This window comes from Hermetia illucens, chromosome 4 (assembly GCF_905115235.1).
Source record: "Hermetia illucens chromosome 4, iHerIll2.2.curated.20191125, whole genome shotgun sequence".
Lineage (NCBI taxonomy): Eukaryota > Metazoa > Arthropoda > Insecta > Diptera > Stratiomyidae > Hermetia > Hermetia illucens.
Window position 1 is genome coordinate 61,027,413 of NC_051852.1, and position 17,717 is coordinate 61,045,129.

Genomic DNA, 17,717 nt, shown 5'->3' on the forward strand with positions numbered 1-17,717 from the left:
CAAACAAATCATTTTCGTCACTGCCGTTTTAATCTTTTCAAGGTTTTGGGTAAAAACTAAAACTTATTAAACTGATCATTTTATCTGCCCCATGTACTTTTCTCTGAAACGACTACTACAGTGAAACTTACTGAATTGCAATTTGGTAGGCATTTGCAGAATGTGAAATTCCACGCATATAGTGAAGGCATCTTTTGTGGGCGGTTTAAGGGAGGGATCCCAATACAAACAAATATCATTGAGAGATCTTAATCAGAACTTCATAAAACAACATCAGATTTCACATCGCTAGTAAAGTAGGGGAGTGAAACGCTAAAAACCACAAACTTGAAATGAGACAAAATTCATTCCAAGAAAATACTAAACCGAAAAATCTGAGAAAAAATCGTAAAAATGCCTTATATAAAATCAAAGCGTCAATATCAATACTGAGAACCTCTCCCTAAATTTATCCTAGAATGGTACTTTGCAAAAATACACAGCACATGATAAGACATGATATTGGGTAGCATCCTAACAGGATCACATTAAATTGAATTGTCTAGCAAATTAAATTCATATACACTAAGGCTTACTAACAACGTACATTTGAAATACACAAATCATTTCATACCAGAAGCGCCGACTTGCTTTAAATTTAAGAAAAAAAAAGCTACAATCTTGATTTTTTTTTTTAATTTTTTCGGTTGGATAAGCTCTGAGAATGGGACCTGTTACACTTTCTGGGCACATAATTTGAGCCCCTACTCCGTATGTTTCAGCCGGCATCAAAAATATCAATTTGAAAAAGTACTAATTGAGCCCTTTCATTTGATTTTCATTTGATACCCCCACATGACCATATTCTGTGAAAAAAAATGTACACCCTCCTTACACAAGTATGGAGACTTCTTCAACTCAACAGAAAATTACGTCACTTGCCGTATGTAATGGGATTCACAGACTACATGTACTCACCAAATTTCGTGTCAATTGTGATCTCATAAAATCCACCAACCCAATATCCACTGTCCACCAAACTAATCCTCGGTGGTTTGAATATTTGATAATCTTATTGGGATCAGCTTTCCAATCGTTCACGGGTAGAAAGAGCACGTTCGGCTTATAAATTTACAATTGAGCAAAAAGCAAAAAATGCAATTAAAAATTCAATATGGGGCTCCCATCAAAGTACCATATGGCCCTCATCAGAATAAGCGGTTAAGAAGACCGCGGATCTTACATACCAAGCCAATTCTCACATAGGAAAGTGCTTTCAGCAGTTGATAATGCAGTGTATTGATTTGTGATTAAGGATTGTGTCTCCAATTAGTAACGAGAGTACACTAATGGGTATTTCTCTCATGAAAAGTACTAATTTTGATGTACTATAACTTTGTTGATTTCAACAGGATTAATGATGATTTGATACCCCACACGCAAAAAAAACTTTAGGTTATATATTCTCCCCCCTCATGATGATAGGTTTAGCCATTTCGAAGTAAATCTCATGTGACAGACGGACAGACAGATATTGAACCGATTTTAGTAGCGTTTTGTTTCACACAAAACCTTAAAAAGTACTGCGGAAAGTAACTTCTTCATATATCCCCTATATAGTAGTAGTAGTATTGCACTCACATGTCAATTATTCTCGTTAATTACGATGTGAGCATCTTATTGCCATGGCTTGAGGTACAGTAAATTGCCGCGAAATTCAGTCTTAAGGCGCTGTAACTTTGATACTAATCGCAGGAATTTCACTTTTCAGTATTATGCGCGATACCATCCTCTATGCTACTGCATAGGATTAATTTATGGGTAAGGGTTTTCCGTCCAAAAAGTTGGCAGTTTTATGGTATTCTAGGATAGGTTTTATGGCATTCTAGGATAAGTTTACTTAAGCAAATACCGGATTTCATATCAGCTATCCGATTTTTTCAGATTTTTGAGTTGGGCAGTTTTCGAAAATCAGTCCCCACATTTTGAACCGTAACTCCACCAATTTGCAATTCACGTCAAAACTAAAATCTGTTTGTGAAAGTACAAATTGAGCCTTTCTATTTAATATCCCACAGGGGCGAAGGAAAAAAAATATTACATCTCCCCTTTATAATTATAGGGTTCCCCTCAGTAAACTTCAGAAAAATGTATGTCACTCACTGGATTTCATAGTTCCCATATGTTCCCGTTTTGTTTGAATCGGTGTAACCCTTTTGGAGAAAAGTATGTATAGTAGACAGACAGGCAATAAACCGATTTACAAAGGTTTTGCTTTTCAAAAAATCTGAACAATTCCGCCTGATCATATATACAGTAGTGGTCAAAACTTTGAAACTTCTCTGTGAAGAGAATCAAATGCTTGTAAAATTTTTATTTTTTAATGTATTTAAATTTTTGTTTTGCGCTATGGAGAGTTCATACAAAACGGAAGGAAAGGGGTACGGTAGATCGTTCAAAAGGAGGCGGATGCCTAAATAAGTTAACGAAGTCACTGCGCAGATCCTTGTTTAACGCTGTGCGAGACAATCTGCACAAAAATAGTAGAATGTTCGAAAGAAGTTGCTGAATTTTCCAATATTCAAATATCCACACTAGCTGCTCAGCGTCTTTTGCGATTGTGAAACAATTGATTTTTACTAATATGGCCTAATTGTAATAACTTTTAGTAAAAATGGACTAATGGGATGACAGCCATAAAAAAACCTTGAATTTTGAAAGAAAAATATGAAAGATAGATAACAAATTTGCCAAAACTCATAAAGATTGATCAGTCGCTGATTAAGATCCCGCTTTGTGTAGCAACGAAAGTAAGTTTAATCTGTTTGGTACTGATGGAATCATGAATATGTTCGCTATCAAGGTGGAGTTTGCAACGATCCCAAGTACCAAGTACCCATAAAGAAGCATGGGGATGGAAGCAGGCTGATATCAATTTTGTGTGAAATTTTCGTCCTAACAACATTTATTATAGGCTGCTTTTCTTGCGATGGTCTTGGTCCGTTGATTCAAGTTGAAGTAGTTATGAGGTCGCCAATGTATTGCGACTTTTTTGGAGAGCATTCCTTAGCACACTTCCAAGTTTGTTCAGAATTGTATGAAATTGTATTGTATTGTATTTGTATGAAACAAAACCTTATTAGAATCGAGGCGGTGTCTGTCTGTCCGTCTGTCTGTCTGTCACACCCGATTTATTTGGAAACGGCTAGACCGATTGTCACGAAAATTGGTGAGAGTATGTAATCTGGTGTTCCCTTTACATGCAGTAAGTGGCGTCATCTTGTGTTAAGTTTAAGGGAGGCTCCATACATGTGAATGGAGGGTGCAAATGTTTTTTTCACAGAATGTAGCCATGTGGGGTACCAAATGAAAGGGCTCAATTAGTACTTTTCGAAACTAGTTCAATATTTGATGTTGGGTGAAACATAGGGGAGTGAGGGCTCAAAATATGACTAATAAAAAGTGTAACAGGTCTCGTTCTCAAAGCCTATCCAACCGAAAAATCTGAAAAAATCACAGTGGTGCATCTCTACGAAATCTAGCCCTCAAAATATATCCGGTTCCGATATCTCCAATAAATAAAGTTAATAATAGTATATTTCCACATTTTAGAAATTTACCCGGCAATCCCCCTTGTGTTCATCCCAGAAGTACAAAATTCACGTATAACAAAGAACATAATGCACAATTTGGTCAAATTTGAAGAAAATCCAACCATTATTAACAAAGTTATAGGGGGTAAAACTTTACCATGTTTGTGATTTTCGTGCACTCTTCAACCTGCATGACGTTATCAACACATATCAATTCGTCAATACCACAACGAAATGATTTCTAATGAATGGGGTCGCAAAGAATTATTTTGTTTTAGTTTTTTAGTCATTTGTATATGAATATCAATTACTCCAACCAGACATGTGTGTATGTAGGCATATAGTATATGCGTGCTAATGAACTTTAGGGGTAGTGCCTAATTCAGATAGGTATAAGAAGTAAATCGGAAATATGGGTACGATCAATTTATATACGTGCATGTGTACAGTATTCGGATGAAGGAATATGTTAGATTTGTAGCTATATAGGAATAGAAAAAGGTGCGTTGAAGTTTCTTACATAAGATCAACACAAAACCTTTATACCAGAAGCGCGAGCTTCCGATATTCTGACTTGTTTCACATTGTTATTGTTGTAAACTGCATCTAAAAAAGTTTCCAAAGTTTTCACGGGTTGAAAAAACCACCATTTTAACCGAAAGTTTTTTTTTGGTTTTATGTTAAATTAACGGTAATCATATTTATTTTTGAAAGGATGAAATAAAGGTTCACTATAAAAAAAACGAAAAATAAAAATTTTACAAGTGTTTGATTCATTTTAAATGAAAGTTTCCTTAAGTTTTGACCACTACTGTATATGTGATACCCATACAGCCTCTAAGAATTTTTAAAGCATTTCGCATTTCGTAGTTAAAAATTCAAAAATAAAGTGTGACTTCAAGGTGGTGTTACTCCCTAAAAAGCATATCTTTAGATAACGAGTGAATTTTTAATTTCCACTTGCAGAAGCATCCTAGAAAATGCATAATTATTTTCCAATGCGACAAATCGACAATAATAAGGAATTTTTTTCAAAAAATGTACATTTCACAATGATTTAATGTTCACACTCTCGAAGTCTTTAAAAGTAATCCATCTTCCGATTTTTTTTTCAATTGTTTCTCTAAAAATGCTAAGATAAGCTTCATAGACCTGATTAACTACAATAAACGCATAAACCAAAACAACATGAACAAATTGCTTACGAAAGAAACTTTCCGCCGAGCTGGAAAAAAGTAGATTTTGCCTGGTATCTTGTCGCCAGATAGTGATAAAAAAGAAACGGAGTAGCGTGGGGTCTGAAAAGTTCTATAGATTACCTGGAATAATCTGTTGTTTTACAGTATGTATACATTTATGGTAAAAAGTAGTCTCAACCACTGCGAAAGACATTATCCACTAAATGTGAGTTTCTTGTATGTATAATATATACAAACATTTGGGGTATTTTTCCTTCTATTCGCTTTCAACTTGCAACAAAACTCGTAGGCGCAAAAGATATGTCAATTCATAATCTCACGACAACTGAAATCACCAAGAAATTTAATCATCGATTCGAGAGGGAAAGGTTCTCTGACTGAATGTCCCGCTTTATATCGAAGGCGACTAGCGTCCGATATAAATGGACAAAACTTTAACGTTTTTAAGACAATTAAGACCAAAAGTCGATACATTTACATTCCTAGGTATTTACGTACATGTGCGTTTCTATACTGGGTTTCAGAGCTTGCAAACATCGCATGCTATATTAACACTAATAAACCGAAATTTATTGTGTTGAGCGAAAACCAGACACGCTTTTAGACAAAGATATCTAAATCACTACAAAACCCTATCATCAGCACTCAAGAAGCGAGTGGCACAGCACAAACTCGAAGTCTGTAGAATAAAAATTTTATCGTTTCGTCATACGACAATTTTCTACACACGACACTCAAGGCAAACATAGGAAGCCGCTGACGGCGGACAAGATGACGATATATTTATAAAGCACTGAACTTTTCAAGATTTGTCCGCGACCTCTACGAGACGTCATTTATTTTTAGCTTTATACAAACTAATTTTGACATCGGGTAAATGGCGTTCAGAAATTTGAACTTGTGAATCACTTTCCCATATTTAAAATGCTGTTTGAGAAGTTGTTTGCAGAGTTCCCATCTTATTAATAACCTAGAAGATTTGAATATGAATAGATTCTCATTGGTAGGAATTCCCAATACGTAGCTGCAAACAAAATTAGTTCCACCATTGCAATCGTTGTCTTATTATTCTCTCTAAGAGCAGGCATATGAACATACATATACGTATGCATTAATGTTCCTAAATCCAGTTCCAACGATTTGAGTATGTGATAAATGAAATGTCCCACACGTTGACGATTAAACCGCAGAAGACCCAAGAACGAACGAGGTCTTCTGTTGATTAATAGTTACACATATGGAGCACTCATGAGGAACTTTTTCCAGTCGGTATTGGGAACCTATGAGGACAACTGCAACCGGAGAGAAAGTCACACATAACTCACCTCCATAACTGCTCCTCACTAGTCACTTCGCTTCACGTTCATCGGGATAAAAAGTGTGAATTCGTTAGTATCTAGTAGTGTACATATGTAGTGAGACCACACAAACATTATTTTTGCTATTCAATTTCACCAAAGATTTCCATTTCATTTGGAGAAAAAGAAACACTTCAGTGCATCTAATATTCATACCTGTCTCTTCATTTTGTACTACATGGAATTACGTGAGGCATGAAAAAGATCCAGACAACTTCGCTTTTTAGACGACCTACTAACGACTCTTTCTATGAAAAGGGGGCTTAGGTTCAACGTAACCTCATAAAAGACCCTTTATGTCAGTTCTTATTTCAACATCATCTCTGGAGGAAAATCAAGTACTTCAGCAGTGGAATGGGAATTACCTTACATTTTTCATCTTGCCAAAGAAGTTAATGATAAGAATATTTAACTACATAGGTAAGGGAAGCAATATTTAGAAATATCACTAATCTGATATACATATTCCATGAAAATTCCATAATCAACCACAGAAAATCACAAAAGATACAGTTGACCTTGCCGCCGACCTAATCATGCTGACGCAGACGATAGCAATAATTGTGTTATGAGTATAGCTAGACAGTACAATACTACGCCTAGGCTGTACTCTAGGTGTTTGGAATGAGCTCCATTATGAATTTTCCAGTACGGCATACGTCAGCAGAGAGTCGAAGGTTGTAAATAACGTCATTTTTGTGACAGTTTATTTTTTACGTGTTTGCCTTCTACCTTGCAGATATTGATATTAATCAATATGGCATATTACAATATACAAACACTTTACGAGGGAAGATAAGCTGTAGCAGGTAGCTAAACAAGATATGTGAACTCAACATAGGATGTTTATAAATACTTGTTTTACACCGTTCAGTTCAGAAATATCAGAAACCTAGAGTAATGAATTCCGATCCATGAACAGTTTTTAATGTAAAATATTCATTTACATTCATGAAAACGATTAAATGAAGCTGTAATGCTGGACAGTAGAAATGAACAGAAAAGAGATATTCTCCTCTCCACACCTGCATAGATGCACAATAAAGCTGGTAAAAACGTTCCTCTACAGCAATACTGTTGAAGGTATTACTTGTATGTATAATATGTCACAAAAAATGCTTGCTTAACTACCTACATACATATTTTGAAACTTTCTTCCTATAGTCATGACTACAACTCGAATAAGTTATTAAATATTAACAGCAGCTTGACCATTCCAGCTGAAAAAAAATTGGCAGTACACACTAGATCTTCTGAATAGAAGCAGTAAGTTTACTATTATATCGGAAGCTGTTAACCAAACTAGCGCAAATGAGAAATAGGACATGGCCTAAAACAGACAACATGCATACATATATATAAGTACCAAGTGTAGATTGCAGAGTATTATGATATTATGAAGTTCGACAATAACCCGGGGACTATGAACACTGTTCCTTATGGAACATCCACATGTTTACCAAGCATTAAGAAGCAGTCGCAATCGAAAACATGTGGATAAGGTGTTTGGCCTGGTTGCTAGCGCTTACAGGCGATCAGGTACAGCCACACACTTGCCTATCCTCAAAAAAACGCCGTAAGCACAAACGTGTGGATAGGGGTTTGGTTTGGGAGCTTCACTAGCGTTTGCCGCCGATCTGATGGAGTGTCGTTATTTCTTGGCACGAATCAAAAGGTGTAAGCGAGATGTACGAGATGAAGGAGCGGTATAAAATGAATTTTGTGAATGAACCTGGCTGACTTGGAACGAACTTCGCCGATGTGGAATGTTCATTGTACATTGCAGTTACAAGCGAATTGCATCTCGTCTCACACATCTTACACAAGCTTTGATATTACTTCCTTTTAGACTTAGAAAAATTGATCTTGGATTCATCTACCTATTTGCTCCAGGAATTATGCCTACTGGAATACTGCCCAGAGGAAGAGGTAATATGAAAGATTTGTCACACCAGTGCATAATGAACCGTTAGCAGCTTGCCGGCAGACATGCGATCTCGCTAGTGTTTGTTCTATTTAAAAAACAATATGCCCAAGGAAGTCTTTTTTTATAACACTGCCCTGTTGTACTTCAAACTGTTATTCGTTTCACTGCCTTTGAATAAATGGGCCAGATAAAAAATTCTCCAAAAGGTTCATGCGCGTTAAGATAAACAAAAGAATAAAAGTGAATACACGCATGTACTTCCACCAATGTTCCTATAGAGGAATAGCGGAAACATCGCTCACACATTCCATTAAGATCAATTGCCATTAATCCTAAATGAATCTTTAAGGAAGCTCTGCCTTTGGTACAGCTACCAACTTCTAATGTATGCATTAAGTGAAATCGGCAGGGGTTTTTGTATCAAATTATCATGATTGATGAAACTTTTTCCCCCGTTAGGAGGCAAACAAGTTCAAAACCTACAGCTGGCTCTTGATACTCGGGATCGTAAAACACACACACTGAAACACAAAACCATTGTGGTACCGGACTGCATCTTCCTCCTTATTTCGTTTTTTCATTCTTCTTTTTCGCTGTACTACTCCTGCCTTAGCTCCTCGTGAATAGTTTGTTTCCAACCCCCTTTGTCCCCAACATCAACTCCACAAGAATTCTGGTATTAACGATCTTTTTGCAACAGAACCCAATATTGTTCGTTGCGCAGTAAACCGCGGCAATAGTATATAACATACCCTACATTCTGCCGGGGTCGGCACGTCGTGATCGGTTTCGCCATTTGGCTCTATCAAATGCCTGATCTGGATGGCTTGTGATTCAATACTATTATTAATTTTATTTTTGCAAGTAATAGCAAAAAATATCTCGAGCAACTTGTCCAAAAATGGAACGATTGCCTCATGCAACAGGGCATCAGATTGGATTTGAATAAAACTGAATTTTTGACGACCGATCCCCATAAAACAGGCACAATCACTGTTACCAGCAGTGATTTGCCCGGAACTGAGCGATTTAAATGGAGAACTGCGCAATGAAATTGCTTCACGAATTAATGCAACCTGGAAAAAGCGGCATTCCACAACTGGTGTTTTTTGTGATCGACGAATCAACGAACGTCTCAAATCTAAAATTTATCGCAATTTTGTCTGTCCTTCTGAGTGTTGGCCGACTATAAAGGACAATGAACGGCATCTTGCGGTAATGGAGACGAAGATGTTGCTTTGGACAAGCGGCGTGATACGTTTTGATCACATCCGAAATGAGGATATCCGTGATCGATATGGGGTTGCACCGATCGTGGAAAAATTGCGAGAGAGGCGTCTTCGACGGTATGGTCACGTAATGCGCGCCAACGAGAATTCACTTGCCAAGATTGGTCTGGACATCAAAGTCGATAGTAAGTGACAGTGGTGGCTTGATACGCTGGATGGGGACCGATCACGACAAGCCGACCCCGTTTGCGGAAGGCTAGAGAAAAAGAAGATTTGTGCAGATATCGGAGCGGGATGTATTTTGAGGTCTAGATTTCAAATAGATGCATCACTGTGATTTTTTTCGGATTTTTCCGTTGGATAGGTTTTAAGAACAAGACCTGTTTAACTTTTCGGGGCACACATTTTGATATTAGAAATAAGAACAATTTCGGAAAGTACTATTCCCTTTCATTTGATACGCCACATAACCATATTCTGTGAAAAAAAACTGACACCCCCTTTCGCATGTATGGGGAGCCGCCTTCAAACTTAACATAAAGTGGCGCCACTCGCTGCATGTAAAGGGGCACACAGACCACATATTCTCACCAAATTTTGCCACAATCGATTTGTTTCCGAGAAAATCGGGTGTGACAGACAAATGGACAGAGGGACATTGAATCGGTTATAATAAAAAAAGAATTAGGCCATTTTTTTATCAGAATTCAAAGAAATCAACTTAACAGATGGGGACTGGACTGATGTTAATAACGTATGATTTCTCACAATACTGACGTGGATATTCCACAACTAATTCATAAGGAGTTTGCCCTTTCTGTTATTAATTTACGGCTTGTGTTTTGCTCAAATAGTATTAGTTTTGTTTCCACGTATGCTTGAACAAACTAGTTTATATATGTATTTACATATGTGAAACCGTTGGCTTTCTACTGGAAGTGCGCTAATCATGCAAATGAATTTCGAAGATCTATATATGGTTTCTATCCGTCAATTTCATAAGAAACCCCACAAGACAAATAATTTTCCATTTCCGGCAAAAAATAACAAAATAGTCTAGTTATAACCAGAAATGAGAACCAACATCATAGCCTTGATAAATATCAGATAGTAGTGGCATCATCGGGTAGAGAACGAGTATGTATAAACGGACGATATTATGTGAATTTCAAATAATATAAAAATCCTTTGAATGTCATTTCACGTCATCAGTCGCGCCTCTTTCTTTCTCATGTGAAAAGAAAGGATAAATAAATAGTTAGTCATTTATTATTATCGAAATTTATAATTTCCTGGGACAAACATTTATCCTACTGGGTTGGAATCTACGTGCTTAGAATTTCAAACATAGCTGATATAATGCATACATCAACGCTGCCATATGTATGATGTACCCCACATTGAATTTAGCCCAATACCGAATTTCATTCTCTGAAACTAGATTTATAATCATTTGATGTACTTTAAATTTGACAGTAGTTTAAAAAAACCTTTTCTAGCAAATTATTACAGATTAGGTTGTATGATGTCTGCTATAATATATTGCTACATTGTTAATACAATAGAGCTACATTGCTTATTGGAAGACCTAGATTTTGCACAGGGTGATGTTCTCGTCCATATAGGAGCTCATGCACAGAATTTCCCTTATGTCAAAGATTGCCTTTATGCTCTACTTACTGCCCTTTTGTGTGTTTCAATACACTTTACTTGGAAGAATAAAATAGGCCATAAAATCCCAACCTCTTCCTTGCAATTATGTCGTAAAATGCATTCAAGTTTTTAGTCAAACGAGAAATTCACTTTGTGAATAAAATTCAAATCTATTACATATTAATATGGCAGGTAGAAAGCCGAACTCGTCCGGTTTTCCTTCTAAATAGTGCTTTGCCATAACGATGCTTTCAATTATGCACGCATTTGTCAAGTAGCATCCCTTACCACAGTAGGAAATTAATCACGATATAATATATATTCTGAAAGTTATCATTACTGTCAATATTCAATTATACCCCACATCAAGAAGACGTGACGGGCTAAATTTTTTTAAAAATTCGAACTTTTGCGACTGATTTTCATAGTGAATACCTCTAAACATATATTTTTAATAGTATAAAAGTCGAATTCGAGTATAATAAGGTGTATAATTAGAACTTTCCGGAAACTCATTTTATTATCGATATTAGTAGCATACTTGAAGCATATCTCCGCAAAATTTCAAAATGAAATTGGAAAAACTGTAAAAGTTACAGTCGTTTGAGCACTCCACTTTAACAATCCCTTTTGAATCGATCATTAGGCTACAGTTCCCGCTGGTAAAAAAAATTCTGGTTTATAATATACCTGTAAAGCCCAGACTACACTAATATACCACACTATAATGAAAGTAATGAAACCACAATTACAGGTTTTTAAGAAGTGGTCAAGGTAACACATGGCTTGGAGTACAATGAATTCAGGCGAATATAAAATTTTGACTTTCTTTAACATTGTTAGGAATAGTTGGATTTCATCCAAACTTTCCAGAATTGTGTCTTATATTATCACTTACTCTGAAGCCAAATTACTTCGAGAATAAACTTAAGGGGGATTTCAGGTAAATTTCCAAAATATAGTAATATGCTATTATTAACTTTATTTGAGGAGACATCTGAATGGAATGTATTTTGCTGCCTAGATTTGGCATAGGTGCATCACTGTGATTTTTTTAGATGATTTAATTGGATAGGTTCTGAGAACGAGACCTGTTTAATTTTTTGGGCACACATTTTAAGTACTCACTGCCCTGCATTTCGCCCAATATCAGAAATAAGATCATTGTCGAAAAGTACTAATCGAATTCTTTCGTTTAATATTTCACATGACTGTATTTTGCAAAAAAATACACCACTGTTTCGCATATATGGGGAACATCCCTTAATCCCAACGCAAAATGATGCCACTCGTTGCATGTAAAGGGACACGCAGACTAGATGATCTTACAAAATTTCGTGACAATCGATTTAGCCGTTTCCAAGTAAATCGGGTGACAGACAGATAGAGATTGAACCGATTTGAATAAGGTTTTGTGTCACACAATACTTCAAAAACAATTCGAAAGGACGGGTTTCTCTTCCAAATAATTGTATATCTCCTTTTAATGGTAGCCAGGGTATATAATGTGGCGCATGAATACCACATTTTGAGTTCACTTTTCTCTTCAAAACATCTGCTTCTTTCTTTTCTGCTTTATATGTATCTATCATACTAGAGAAGTCGTATGAAAAGAAAAAAATACTATATGGTGCAGTAGAATGACCTACAGGGAGGTAGATTGATGCTAAATATTTTGATTTCTATCAGATTTTTTTGCAAAATTTTACAGTCATCCCTTTTTTTGGGACGTTCCAGTGAATCAAAATCAGCCTCGCGTCAATTTCTGATGTTTTATTAAATAGTCTGTAGTTGACAAAAAACAGTCTGGAAAATTACTTTTCAAAATACTTTAAGATTAGAATAACTTACATGCAAAGTTTGATTAGTCTACCTCTTCTCTTTCTTAAAAAATAAAGCATTTGAAAAAATTTGGTATTGTCACGTCCCTTTAATTTGTATTTATGGGTTTTTTATCAGCATATGTTAAAAGTATTTTTGTTAAAGTGTCAGGTCCACAGAAAGTCTGGTAGTCTTCAATTTTTAACCCAAATTCAATGTGCATTTAGAGTTTATTTCATGTCAGGCCACGCAACCGGAAAGCAAGATCTGCAACTTCTAGATTGACAAATTGATATTGTTGGTTACCCACATTTTGAATTTAACCCTACTAAGATTATAAGATTATATGCTGGTTTAGAAAGGAGGTTCCACTTGCGGATACCCATCCAAAAGCAAATCTGAAGTTCTACTTAATTTCTTCTCTTAAGGTAGAAGTACAGTAAATATACGATTGTTCTTAATTTTTAATATGATTTTCATAGAAGCTTGGAATATACAACAATTTTTTTGTTTTACTTAACTTCTGTGGTGGTCCGAATTAAGAAAAAATAAATTTCTTTCTATTCTGCAGACTTGTCGAAATATGCGAAACAAATATGCAAATAATTTTTAAAAATATCAGAAAGCCTTTTATAAGCGCTTCCCCGGAACTTTGTGTATTTTCTAATAACATATTTGAAATAATAAAAAACTTGATGTTTCTTTTTCGTTGGCGTAGATATTTATTCTTCCAAATACCGATATTTCGGGAACTACTTGTTCCCTTCATCAATGCTAACAAGTCTTGACTGCAAGAATAAAAATCTACTGCAACGAAAAAGAAACAACAAGTTTTCTATTATTTCAAATAACTAATCGTTGGAAACACCGTATAATTACACTCAGATAATAGCATATATTTTTGTATAATGCCTAGACCTTAATAATATATGACATTATACAAGGGACGAGTGATTATACTTACTGCTGCGTGCTCCATTCTTTGTGCTATAACTTTAGAAATATTTAGAATTTCAATCTGAAATTTTGACTATAGATTCTATAACGTATTATATTTTTGAAATATGCAAAGAAGGAAGATCGATTTTTTAAAATCGTCACACTGTGCTACTACCTTAAAGAAAACGAAACTAAAATGATAGACCTTATAGAAGAAAACCAACAAAATTAGTTTGGCCTAAGCTATTTCTACCGATACCACACAAAGATATTTAATACTTATGAGAACAAACTCTAGTCTTTAAAAAATGACCGGAGAAATTTTGAATATTATAAGATAAGGAATTTCAAAGTAAGGACACGAAGGAGTTCAAGGAGTATAACTAAACTAACTAACTAAAACGGCTGAAAATGCAGACAAATTTAAAGACTGAACTCCCAACATGTTCCATTTAACATGCGTAGAAAAACTAACAAGCTGATAAGAGTGAAAAAAATCAGTAAATATTGTAAATACTCCAGGAGATAAGACTGAAAATCTGTTAAGAGGGGAAACTTTACACATGGCAATAATACATTTGATGATGAAGATGAAAAGCCGATATTGAAGGCGAACCGTCCAGCGGTCCAGCACATGGTCGGAATTGTGCTACATATCGTAGTTTCTTAACCGACTACGTCTCTTCAAAGTGGTTCCCACAAGAGACCGATATCCTTAAATAACTCAAGTATCCACTTTTTGAGATTTCGAATCTTACAGGTATTACAGCTATATATATCGACAACTCATAATTATGTACTTTATTATACAATACTTTCTTAGGTGACAAACCTGTTAAAAAGAAATCAAATAGCAAGTGCAGATAAGAAATTGCATATTCAAATTTCGGTTTGTTTCAATTTAAGATTATGACACTCCATTTTTTATACTCGTATATCAGGTTTCGACAGTCTCCAACGTACAAACATCAAACTTATTCCGATAATACAAGATATAAATATAATACATCAAGCTTATTAAGTCTACTTAATCCTGAGGTGTCAAGTGCGTCATTCGTTATAACAGCAGAAATGAAATATGTACACAATATCTACTTTACTAATAAAACGTTTAAATGTCGCACTTATCACATAAATATATATATAAATGAACGTCTGATTTTCAAATATGTATTTATGTGTAGACCTACTTGAAACATCACGTACTTGCACCAGTTAGCAAGAAGGGAGAATATACTAATCAGATCTAGCCATTTGGCGCATTCCGAGTGCACGCATAGCTAGAGTGTTTCCGCTGGTCTACTTTAATTTGTCTATCATTATTCTTTCTCTTGTTTATTATATTGACACAAAGTTATTTGCGGCCAACTTGCAGTTTTCGATCTATTTCGTTGGAATTGTAGGAAAACGTGGAATTTGCTCTTGTCTGTAAAGTTCAATCTATATTTTGACAATTGAGGAAAATATAGACGTCCCGTCGACTGTTCAAAATATACTTATACATTTTCAATCAAAAGTAAAGAGTGCAATGAATTGCCAAAACTCACAAATTAATGCGTTTTTTGAAGAAACGACAAGAGAAGAAACGAAAAATAACGCCAAGTTAACACAATAACAATCTTAACCAGTGAATAAACTCAAAACGTTTTTGAAGAAAAACTACGAGTTCGATGATTTCAAAATTTACATTTTTTCTCATGTTTTGATGACATGTTGGCGTCTGCAGTGGTGTAGTTTTCGCTTGATTTGATTTATCGACCTCAAAATTTAAATTTAAATTTAAGCATGAAATTTCAATTTTCTTAAATACCAAAAAGTGAAAGTAAGGTTCAGCAACAAGATTTACAGATTTCAAAGACTATTCTGTAGTATTGTTCCTTTTTATCTTTTTTCATTCGAAGCAGCGCAGAGTTATACCTCACTATGGAACTTGACAATTGGAAGTCCAATATGTGCGCGCGTGTTGCCATTTCGGCAAATTGGGTAGGTTCCTGACGTTGCCTTTGAGATTCGAACGAGGCGGCCTGGAAACCCAAAAGTATCGAGAACTGAGGATACGTTCTCGGTAGAGCTCAAATTATTCTATCGGGCAAGGGCAGGAAACTTTACCTTAGGACATGCAATAACTGATACTTGTTTCATTAGGCCACAAGGGGAGAATCCTATTAATTGTTACACCTATTAATTTTGAGATGAACACTTTGAAGGGTCAACAGAACGAGGATCCACCAATCTGAAGCAATAATCGGCTTTTTCGAGAGCATCACCTATGTGGTCTACTGTTTTGCATTTGACTTTGCCCCAAACTAACTCATCGGGTATGTTTCACGGCAATACCTAGTGCTAGAGGAACTCGTGTGTTGGGTTGAACTGTTCTGCCAATACTATCAGCCAATGGTGAACTGCGTTATGAAATTGCTTCGCGCATCAATGCAACTTTGAATGAAGGCGGTAATTCATGTTCGCTTAAAACTTAAAATAATACTTTAACAAGTCGGGAAACCGGAAGCTAGACGCTTCAGGTATGAAAGGTTTTGTGTATTTCTTTTATAAAATATGCATATATTATGTGAAAATAGCCACTTTCAAGTGATATTGACATTCATAGTCTTGAATTTGCAGAGGAGCGCAGATTTGACCTAGTATAACTATGTTAGTAATAGTGCAATTTTCACCAAATTTGGCAGGATTATGATCTATACTGTAGCCTACATTGCTGCAAAATTTTGTGATTCTAGGGTGAACTTAAGGGGGGTTTTTCTGTCAATTACTAAAAATTATAGTATTATTATATTATTATTATAATTAACTTTATTTGAACAGGTATCGATATGGAAGGTATTTCGGAGCCTAGGCACCACATAGTGGCAGCCCCCTGATTTTTTCCAGATTTTTCGGCTGGGTAGTTCCTGAGAATGGGTTCGTTAAAAAATGACCACTTTCAACCCCCCGCACTCCTCACCTTTTTAACAAAAGTCAAAACTAAGACCGGCTTCGAAAAGTACTAACCGAGACCTTTAATTTGATACCCCACATGACTATATTTGATGAAAAAAAAATTTACAACCCCCCTCAAATTCGTCGTAAGAGGATGTAACTCACTATATGCGTGAGCGTTCACAGTTCCCACCTTTCCATCAAATTTGGTGTCAATCACTATAACCGTCTCCGAGAAAAATGCGTGTGACGGACAGACAGACAGACAGACAGACGGACAGACAGACAGTAAACCGATTTTAATAAGGTTTTGTTTTACAAACAAAACCTTAAAACGTATGTCATTGGTGTTGATGATTAATGTTCTCTACAAGGTTGAGCCTAAGTGACACCTTGCTACATATTGAAAAATAAATAAATTGTGTTGTTGTGTGCTAAACAGTTTGAAGAAATCGCTTTCTTCCTTCGTCATAATTTTGAAAAAAAATATAAATTATCTTTACAGTTTTTTTTTTTTGGTAATTTCACAGTATATGCAGTAAAAATTTCAGCTGGTTAGACCCACGAAAACTACAATAAAACATATATATTATAATTAATCAACACCATCGAACACAAATAGAATTCCAGAAGTCACATTACAAAAATTATAGGTATCCAGGTAAAAATTTAAAAAAACCTGTCAACTGCACGGAGTAGCTCTTACTTTGGCACCATGCACGAAGTGAAAATCATAGCACCGTGACGAAGTGAAAATCATAATTATTGCAAATAGAATTTAACAATCAATTTTTGCATTTTATAATACTAGCGAAGCCCGTTACGAATATTGCATGCAAAGAAGTTATAAAGGATTACCGAGGAATGGATATCGGTGAACTGATAAAACGAGAAGCAATTATTCTAGACGCCAGGAAGCTCCTCAATCGAATGTGAACATATTGAAGATTAAACTGATATTTACTGTCAAAAGTTACCCTGACATTCTTCTTTAACATTGTAGGAAAAATATGTGGTAAGCTTGATAGCAGTTGAATGAAAGCCGTGTTTAATTATTTGATTTGGTTATTTAAATCCAATAT

At 35.5% G+C, this 17,717-nt stretch overlaps 1 protein-coding gene across 3 annotated transcripts in view; it reads right to left on the minus strand.

Annotated features, from left to right (window-relative positions):
• Nucleotides 1-17,717, minus strand: part of LOC119654526 (serine/threonine-protein kinase SIK2-like) — a 175,575-nt gene that overhangs the window by 56,880 nt on the left and 100,978 nt on the right. The gene's annotated exons all lie outside the window — the stretch shown is intronic.